We start from the raw sequence: 11,164 nt of genomic DNA on the forward strand, positions 1-11,164 counted from the left end.
TTAAATAAGTCCAGACAAAAGGCAACATGAGGAGACACCTGGATAATGTCGATATCCTCACAATGAGTAGTTGCTTGGAGTGGTCGTACACACTGAGAGCTTTGCTTTGCATATTGGATTCATGAGTAAAGGTCAGCGAAGAAAATCATATTTCTTTAGTTTGTAATTAAGGACATGACAGCAGTAATTGCGTAATCACTCTCTAAAGGATGTTTTCAGCTCAGATTGATTAGGCTACCTGCCCCCATCTGGACACTATCGCTAATTACCATACAGTTGCTGTGTTCACAGGAAAAGGTCCAGTTACTGAATGGAATTAATTCATTACACATTGAGAGAAACAAGTCTGTTTTGATTTAGAAAACATGTCCAGGGAAGACATTGGTCATTGAGCCTACTGATTATATTTTTGTGGAATTGTTACTCTAAATACATTAACTACAACAATTAAAAAGGATAAGATAAGATAGACTTTATTGATCCCACACTGGGGAAATTCCCTCGTTACAGCAGCTCAAAATTGAAACACAACAGATAAGAAAAATACACATTATATAGAAATAGATAATAAATATATAAAACAATATAATAGTAAAATAGAAAAATAAGAGAAATAATAGTAAGTTTCAAGTAAAGGTAATTCCCAATAAAGTCAATAAAAATGCTTGAAACTGTACGGTAAATGCTCACTTGTACTTCAGTAAACATCACAGAAACAATCCCAGTTAAATATTAGGACAGATTACATTTAGATTTACAAGGGAGCAGAACTTGCATGGGAAGCTGAGAAATTGTGTATTTTATATGTAAAGTCTATACCTTTTACTATTAGATATTCTACATACATTTCTTATTCGTCCCTCCTACACAGCTGCAGAGCGGTTGATAGATGACAGGGTTGCAATGCCTTGCATTAGGGCACTTTAACAATTTGGTGTTGTGTTTACAGATGATGCAACCACACTCCTTTTATAAAGGGCCACTCTACTTTCCACTTGGTGGTGCTTATGATATGATATGATAGTACCTAAAGTGTCTAAAAAACAAGCAGGCATGTAATTAAACCCAATGAACATGGATATAACACAAGATGCTATTGAGTTGCATTATGGGAATTGTAGTATCCAGAGGTTTTGGAGCTCAGCCCAGACTAGGGACTAAAAGTCAGGAGCTTTATGGAAGTGCAAAATGGAATCATTGGAGTATGTCTTTAATACTTGGTATATACCCTGGCTTAGTTAAGGGAACAAAACTGAACAAATTGCTTTTCACTACCTTTGGTAAGCCATCCCTGAAGTGACAACAACTTCATAAAGTTACATTTGAACCACTAATGGAGATCACATACTATCAGATTCTCAACATGGTGCAAAGTGACTCAAGACAGAGGTCTTAAAACAGAGAGCTCATGTGTTGATGAAACTCTAGATAAGTATCACATTTTTGTCATTGTGAGGAGCAGCTGTTAAACTTCATTTTCTTGTTTCATCCATGTTTTGTGTTAAGTGGAGAGTTTGGAGCGGGGTTCAAATGGCTGTTGACACTGCAGATTTACATGTAAGCACAAGCCATGAGATGTTAAAGAAATTAAGAGGACTCTGCATTAAGTGTCATATAAATGTCAATAACAATCCAGATTGACTTCCTTCAGCATCTACAAAGTACTCAAGCAGTGTTAGCGTAAATAAATTCATGAAAACAGATGCCTCCCACACAAATGTGTCATTAGTTTATTTTCGCTGAACGAGAGGTTCTCCCTACCCTACATATGTTCTTCCTCCCGATGGACATCCTCTCCCCACGGCCAAGGTAACACCAAGGAATCAGCACAGTGAGAGTTCAGGGAGGTCAACAAGTGGGTGTGGAATGCAAGTGTTTCCCACGCGGCATACCTCGACACACTAGCCCTGAGAAAACATGTGTCAGACCTTAGCACAGCAGACTGGAAATCCACGAGGTCTGCTCGAAAGGGCCACAGCGTCTGAGGAGCCATCAGGTTAATTCAAACAATCTGGGGAGCAGGACAACAGTGGTGGAGGATGTACTCAGATCCTTTACTCAAATAGTTTGCAAATAAAAAGTCCTGCATTCAAAATCACACTTTAAGAAGTCGTACAGAAGTATTATCAACTAAATGTTCTTCAAGTATCAAAAGTACAACATTCCCCTCTAAAATGTATGTAGTAGAAGTATAATGCAACATAAAATAGAAACACTCAAGTAATGCACAAGTAAAATTGTACTTATGTACAGTACTTGAGTTACTTTCCACCACTGCAGGAAAATTAAGATGCGGACAGAGTGGGAACGTGTTTAGCGAGCCGAGGGAAGAGATTTCTGTGGCTGAAATGCAGAAATTTTGGCTAACACACTCACACTCAGGCACACACCAAGTGGATGTACCCCACTGAGGCCGAGCTGTGGATGGAAAAAGAGCTCCCCATGTGAACCACACCGTGTTTCCTATGTACCTCTTACGGCAGAGCGGCTCTACCACAACACTGTCAGAACGCATCAGCTGCTGGAGCCTTGATGGCTTCCACACTCGGGTTCTCCCAGTGGCGCCCTGGAGAGACGCTACAGACCTGTTGCTTTAGTCCTGCTCCTAGCAGCCTGTTCAGCCTGCCTCAGTCTCACTACATTGCAGAGGGATCCCTAACACAATATCCCCCTCGGCTTAATCTGGGGGAATAATGGTGACGTGTATTTTGCATTATCCATAGTGGCGTTTGGGAGAATGGACAGAAATAACACGGGTCACACGGGCCAATGTAAAAAGTTTTTTTTTATAAAAGGCTGATCTGTTGTAGCTGGAGCATAAATGGCCTTGAGCCCTAGAGCTTTTATGAGAAGAATAATATCCTCAGAGCATGACCGGATGACCTCATTGGAAACTTAGGAGAGCCTCACGTTAATCTATAATGTCTTCTTTCTACAGGGTGGCAAAAATGTGTCATGTCATCACTATATTCTCCTCTCACAGTGGTATGCAGCCTGTCAACGGAGTGAAAGTATTCTTGGTTGTCACCTGCTCTTTTAGAAGTGAATATGTGTTGAAGTGAGCAATGAATGGCAGGGTCAGAGCAGGAATGCAATGACAACAGCATGAGAGGGACAGAGAGAGATAAAGACACATGCATGTTGGTTAGACGTCACCAGTCATACCATACAGCACCAGTTCAGGGTTACGACCTGTCCGCTTTCTACTTCACAGCAGAAATGTATATATCTACTCAGCCTGGGTGTCCACTGTGAGTTTTCTGTGGGACCAGATCACAGGAGGGGATTACCGAAGCCAGCTGTTGGGTGGGGGAATGTGAAGGGTTTTTCCCCAGTTACCGGTTAACGAGAGTACAAAGTGTGCTTTTAAGAGCCTGATTGTGGTCAGTGGACGCAGTGTAATGACACCAAACAGCAGAGGTACACAGAGGACATGCTGCTACCAACTTGCAGACATCCCAGGCCAGACAGGGGCAAATGGTGTAAGTACATCCCAGTGGTACAGTTGGTGAGAAAGTGTGTGATAAGTCAGGCGAGACCTGGGATATGACTGAAATCTAATTGGGATGTTAAGGGAATAAACTTTAAAAAAAATACAGAAACAATTATTACACAACTCCAAATGAATGCTAATGTTGCTTTGTGGTTTTTCTCACATTCCCGGCATGAAAATACTATCACAGGCAAACATAATAAAGCTGGCAGGCTGATATTGCCTTAATATCTTAATAGATAAAAGGTGTGGTGATGGTCGAGAAACATCCTGAAACTATGGCAGACAAATAGGAACATTCCTTTAACCCCAACTATTTAACAACACATCAGCCAATATAATCCATAATCACAATAAAATGTGTTTGGAAGAGACTCCAAAGTCTCACAACTGTTTGAAAAAGTTGAATGAATACAGTGCCATTGTTTGCAAGCTTGGGAACAGGGCTCCCACGGGACAAGACATGACTGAAAACAGGGACTGGGATCAGGGCATTTGGGTTTAAACTGGCATGTGGTTCTCATTGCTGCAGCGTAGTGAGTGATCGTGGTGTACTGGTGCTTTAACTGGCCTCGGCCTTGCACGTGAGCCGATCAAAACCACATGTTCCAGTGTGACTGTGTCTGTGGGCTCGTAAAGATGGAGCTCTGGCTGAAGAGCTGCCCCTGGCTCACACAGCCACACAGAGAGACTTTGCATGTTAAAAAACATTTTTCCCACTCTCTTGGCTGATGCAACATAGTACAACTTCCACATGGAGTGCGTTTCTTTCCTGACTAAGGGGTTTGGGAGCTGATTTATTGTACAGTACTGTTGTTGAAATGAATCTGGTGGAGTGGGGCTTTGCTTTTCTGAAAGCCCTCCTTGAGTTGGTAGTCCAACAGCAATCAGTGAAAAATGGAAGTTATTATAAGGGAATTATGGTCCAAAGGAGGAAAAATGACTGTTTAGATGTAATAAAAGAGGTTTTACAGAGCCGCTGTTTGTTTAGGAAAGATGACATCCTCTCCTTTTATTTAAGGTCAACTGTTGAAAAAATACTAGTGTCGGTTTGAGTCTGCATCTGGTTTACATTTCCTAAACTTTTTGCTGTGTACAGATTTTTTTGTGTACTAATTGTTGCTGGTTTAAAAAAAGCAAACTTTGTTGTCCATCGTAGCAGTAAATGAACTGTCTGGTGACAAAATGCCCTAAATTATAAGACAAAGGTTAATAAGGTAAGATGTTTTTAAAGGGTTATTCGTCCTGAGGCTGTCAGATGATTGCTCAGTCTAACGTGTAATGTGTGGACTGACATGAAAATGTAAAACTCAGGTGCACAGAAACTGACAAATCAAATTAAAGGTCCCATGACACGTTGCTCTTTGGATGCTTTTATACAGACCTTAGTGGTCCCCTAATACTGTATCTGAAGTCTCTTTTATATAGACCTTAGTGGTCCTCTAATACTGTATCTGAAGTCTCTTTTATATAGACCTTAGTGGTCCCCTAATACTGTATCTGAAGTCTCTTTTATATAGACCTTAGTGGTCCCCTAATACTGTATCTGAAGTCTCTTTTATATAGACCTTAGTGGTCCTCTAATACTGTATCTGAAGTCTCTTTTATATAGACCTTAGTGGTCCCCTAATACTGTATCTGAAGTCTCTTTTATATAGACCTTAGTGGTCCCCTAATACTGTATCTGAAGTCTCTTTTATATAGACCTTAGTGGTCCTCTAATACTGTATCTGAAGTCTCTTTTATATAGACCTTAGTGGTCCCCTAATACTGTATCTGAAGTCTCTTTTATATAGACCTTAGTGGTCCCCCTAATACTGTATCTGAAGTCTCTTTTATATAGACCTTAGTGGTCCCCTAATACTGTATCTGAAGTCTCTTTTATATAGACCTTAGTGGTCCCCTGTATCTGAAGTCTCTTTTATATAGACCTGTATCTGATCTGAGTCTCTTTTATATATAGACCCCTTAGTGGTCCCCTAATACTGTATCTGAAGTCTCTTTTATATAGACCTTAGTGGTCCCCTAATACTGTATCTGAAGTCTCTTTCCTGAAATTCAGCCTTGGTGCAGAATTACAGCCACTAGAGCCAGTCCCACAATGAGCTTTCCTTACTGTACGTACACACCGCCGCCGACTTGGGCGACTAAAGATACCGGAAGTCATTAATTTTCAATGGAAGCTGGCTTCTCTCAGCTGCAAGGAGCGTCAAAACTGTCGGCATCGCGTTTTGGGCGTTTTGAGCGTTTTGAGCGTCAATCAGAAAGTTGAACTTTGGTCAACTTTATGGTAATGAGCTATGACGCGGTTCAGCGGCAAGCAGCGGCAAACGGCAGCAACCAATCGGAATATAGACGTCCTTCTCGCTGGCTGATTCTGGAGAAACATACGATGTAAACTTTTGTTCCTACCAAGACATTAGTTCCATGAAAATGGAGGGAAATCATAATCGCCGTTGCTGGGTTCCCCTATCATTTATGATGTAACGTTGTTTATGTATAGGGACCAGTTAACGTGCCGTCACATGGTCTCTAAACAGTCCGCTCACAGTGAAGTCCTGCACGGGTCAACAGCTGGCGGCTGCTCGCTCTGCCTGCATTCTGCTGCGGTTCAGCGGCTAACTGCTAACAGACACCGCTGTGACCAACAAACAATACAAATGATGTCTTTATATATGTAATTTATAAAAGGTTTCTAGTGTCAGTGTATTGGCCGTGCAGTGGCTGCTTGTGCTTTTTCTTCAATCGTGTGTTGCACATGATCGAAGAATGCTCCCACGTCAGAGCGGCCAAAGCGTCAAACAGCTTCCTCGGACTTTTTGACAAGCGTCCTCGACAGGGCGTCCAGAGCTTCTTTGCAGCTCAAGTCGGCGGCGGTGTGTACGTACAGTTAGGATGTGCTATTTCTGTGTCTGTAGCTATTGAGGAGGAGAGAGGGGGGGCAAGGTGGAGGGTGGGGATGTGGCCTTGACCAACTGCCACTTTGCTTGTTTGAAAGCCATGATGTCTCTCTCTCATGGGTGGGCCAAATTCTCTGGGCGGGCAAAGCAGAGAAAGGGGAGGTAACCTTGCTCCTTATGACCTCAACCGGAATGCGTAGCTCCTATGGCGCCATTTTGATGCTACCAAGCCATCACCTCCAGTTAGCATTCCATTGACTGCCATTCATTTTGACGTCACTTTGACAGTGAATAACTTTACATCTGAAGCGTTTAAAGACTCTATTTGTCCGTTGTTTATTTCTAAAGGAAACCGACAATGTATAAAATGCTCCATTACCTTGTACCTCACGTTATGGCTCCGTAGCAGACGCTTTTATAAAAATAGGCCAACGATTGTGTCACTGGAAAAATGCTTCTAATATCCTTCCCTGGTCTCCATCCAGAGCAAAGGCATCTGTTGGTCCAGTTTATATATGTCTATGCTCATAAGGAGCAGATTCCAGATCGGCCCATCTGAGCTTTCATTTTCTCAAAGGCAGAGCAGGATACCCAGGGCTCGGTTTACACCTATCACCATTTCTAGCCACTGGGGGACCACAGGCAGGCTGGGGGAACTCATATTAATGTTAAAAAAAACTCCTATAGTGAAGTTTTCATGCCATGGGACCTTTAAGCCATCATGTATACTGTGATGGATTATCAGGCAAATTTGAAATCTATGGAAAAAAAATCCTGACATCTCTGGGTTTTACAAACAGGAATAATTGAAATTAAAGCTGTGAGCAGCGATGGACGGGCTGGCAGACGCCGATCCTTGCGACCGTGCATTCGCGCGGCACTCAGACGCCGCAAATCGTCAACGATGAAAAGGGAACTCCCTGCCGAGTACAACAATAGCTCACACAATAATCTACGTCATACGGTTCATTATCTGTGAAAAGGGGCGTGGCTAAAGCGTAGGGGGAGGGTCAAACCATCACCAATTAAAAAGGAAGTCTCTGCTGAGTTCAATGATACTTCACACATGACTCTACCTTAGATTGGTCAGCATTTATGAAAGGGGGCGTGGCTTAAACATAGGGTGCGGGCCAAACCATCACCAATGAAGAATAAAGTTTCTGCTGAGTTCAACGATAGCTCAAACAAGACTCTACGTCATACGGTTCATTAGCTGTGAAAAGGGGCGTGGCCAAAGTATAGGGGGCGGGTCAAACCATCACCAATTAAAAAGGAACTCTGCTGAGTTCAATGATACCTCACACAAGCGTATACATTAAAGGGTTCAAATTTTATGAAAGGGGGCGGGGCTTAAGCATAGGGGGCGGGTCATATTATATGGGGCGGCTCAGTATCACATGTAGACCACACATTCTGAGTTTCATGTAAATCGGATGATGTTTGTCATAAAAGGCGCATTTCCTGTTGCCAGCGGGGGGCGCTATGACCAAAAGTCAATTTTGGCCTGTAGTTGTCCTCACAGCCTGGACCCTTGACAATTGTGAGAAATTTTGGTGAGATACGACAAAGTACACTCAAGTTACAACAACTTCTTTGTTCATCGCTAAACACTAATAATGGCCGCCACGTCCACACCGTCTGACAAAAAGTTTTTCTTTTAATAACTTTTCATTTTTAAGGGCCGGGACGGATCAGGCCGATTATCGACCGTGGGACAGTCTGGCGAGGTCAGTGACTCAAATCTGTTCGGTGTGTCCCGTGTCGTCGTCTGTCTGAGGGTCTGTCGGCGTTCATTCTGGCCGACCTGACATGTTCGGTCGGCGGCAGGGCCGTCGGAACTCACCCGGAAATGACGAGCGGAATTAGGTGACTACAGTCTCTCAAAATCTGACGAAAATCTTTTAAACTGACCTTTGTCGATCTGAAATGAAGACAGATTCAGCAACTGCATGGCCTATTTCTCGCTTAAAATGTTTTCAGAAACATGTTTCAGTGAACTATTTTAGTACAATATGAGATCGTATTCTGAACGGCCGCCATGACAGTCCAGGTCTGAATTTCCGGAGAAAACAAACCCATGTGACGCGTTCGTCCAATCAGCTGCCGGTTTTTATTTCTTGGGCGACATTACAGATTAGCGCCGCCTGCTGTTATAGAGATGTACTACGTCTCGTCTCCTCTCGTCTGTTTGGTCTGTTCTGTGGCAGTTCTTTGGACCTCGGGGACGCAACTGATCATATCGACGGGGTTTTCTGTCAACGGTCGGCCGTCGGCTATATGTGTCTACACCTTAAGGTGTTGGGATGGTACAGACCAAGTTTGAAGTCCATCGGATGAAATCTCTAGGAGGAGTTCATTAAAATATAGCACCTTGACTTTTAAGCCTACTTCCTGTTGCCACTAGGGGGCGCTGTGACTTTAAGTAAATATCGGCCTTTATTTGTCCTTAGGGTTGGACTCTTATGAATCCTGAAAAGATTTGAGTCAGTTGGACAATGTACGCTCAAGTTACACACACTTCCTGTTTCGGCGGTGAAACGCACAAAATGGCCACCCCGCCACGGCCACGCCCTATGACGAAAAGTTTTTCTTTTAACAACTTCTCATCTTAAGATGGCACAGACCGAGTTTGAAGTTGATCGGATGAAATCTCTAGGAGGAGTTCGTTAAAGTACGACATGTGGAAATGGCCAAAATCACACTAATTTCAAACTTTGAAATTAAAATGGCGGACTTCCTGTTGGGTTTAGGGTATGGCTGCAATTAATTGTCATGTACATCTTGACATGTTACATATGTGTACCAATCTTCGTGAGTCTACGTTAAACGCACTGCAGGGGCTCAATTTTTGTAACTTTCTAGGGGGCGCTAGCAAGCCATTTTTGTGCGCCTATTCCCAAAACCCTTAAAATACGTTAATTTTCTCCAGACTTGATGTGACCGCCAAATTTGGTGAGTTTTTGAGTATGTTAAGCCCCTCAAAAAGGCAATTCATTTGACGGGAAAATAATTCCTTCAGTTTCAATAGGGCCTTCGCCGCTGTCGACGCTCGGGCCCTAATAAAAGGAGCAATCTAGATCAGATTTCCAACCTTCTTTCTTAACCCTCTACAAGCATTTCAGATGACCTCAAGTAACCCCTCATTGACTCCACATCTTTAATTGTTTTCATTTGATATTGATTATATAAAAGTGGATACTGTTCATGCAAATTTAGGTCAGTTTTGCAGGAGTGGCAGATAAGCTGGATGTTATGTTGCTTTTAGATCACTATTTCAACTGTATCCATTTTAGATGTTACCTGCTTGATTGCTTACTAATTTGAATTAATGCACTTTCAAAGTAGTGTTCACACATTGCAGCCGACTCAATATGTGGATATATTTTGTAATCAAATAATAACTTCTATCTTGTCAAATTAGTTGAGGTACACCACAATCTCTCCACGAACACCCTTGCAACTGCAGAAGTACCCCATAGCGTACCTTTGGTTAGGAATCACTATCCTAGATGAGTGATTCGAACCAGGCCCGGATGATCCATAATAGTGTTGACGAACTGACCGAAGAGCCGGTTAATTAACCCGACTCTTGTCACTGAACCAGGAGACTCGAGTGCCATACATCAATGAACCGCAATGAACCGACTCACTCCTGTTTTTTTCTTTTACTTCATTCGTGCCGTTGTGTGTGTAGCTGGTATTCTTCTGCTACTGTGTGTGTAGTAATCTAGCTCATTAGCGCCTCCACTGGAGTGGTGGTGGTAGAATCAATCAGGAAATGAGCTACCTAGACCCATTGATATATATATATATAATGGACCAATAGACCCCGTTGCTCTGGACGGAGACCAGTGAAGGCTATTAGAAGCACTTCTAATAGCCGGTGATCACTTGCTTTACTGCGCAGCCTCCAACTGACAGAGACAACGTAGATGTGACGTGAGCAACGTGTCTGAAAGTGTGAAGTCTTCTGGTAGCTGTGCCAAGAGAAATCTCAATCATTCCCAATCTTACAGAGACGGAGAGTGTAGGTGGATGTAAGGAGATAACATGGGCACAGGCTAATTATTGATCACTAACATGCTAGTTAACATTAGTAATTAAACCTAAACAGCTCATGTAAGTCGAAACTGCCTGTGAGCTTCTCCTGTACTATACGGTAATTCCTCTACTGTGCGACAGTAAGTCTCTTGGTTATGACACAATCGTGCTAACAGGAGGTGATGGCCAGTTAGCAACAAAATGGCGCCATAGATGGCTCGAGTTCTGAAGCGAAGCTTACCCCCTTGTTCAGAACGCGAACCTCCAATGGCGCCATTTTGTTGCTACGAAGCAATCACCTCCTGTTAGCATTACACTGACCGCCATTTTTTTTTTTACGTCACTTGACTGCGAATAACTTTACATCTGAAGCGTTTAAAGACTCTATTTGTCCATTGTTTATTTCTAAAGAAACACGATAATGTATAAAAAGCTCCATTAGCTTGTACCTCACGTTATAGCTCCGTAGCAGATGTTTTTGTAAAAATAGGCTAACGATTGTGTCATAACCAAGTGACTTACTGTCGCACAGTAGAGGCATTACCGTATAGTACAGGAGAAGCTCGCAGGCAGTTTCGACTTACATGAGCTGTTTAGGTTTAATTACTAATGTTAACTAGCATGTTAGTTAGCAATAATTAGTTTGTGTTATGTTATCTCCTTACATATACCTACACTCTCCCTCTCAAGATTGGGAATGATTGAGATTTCTCTTGTCACAACTACCAGA

This window comes from Perca flavescens, chromosome 3, assembly GCF_004354835.1.
Source record: "Perca flavescens isolate YP-PL-M2 chromosome 3, PFLA_1.0, whole genome shotgun sequence".
NCBI lineage: Eukaryota > Metazoa > Chordata > Actinopteri > Perciformes > Percidae > Perca > Perca flavescens.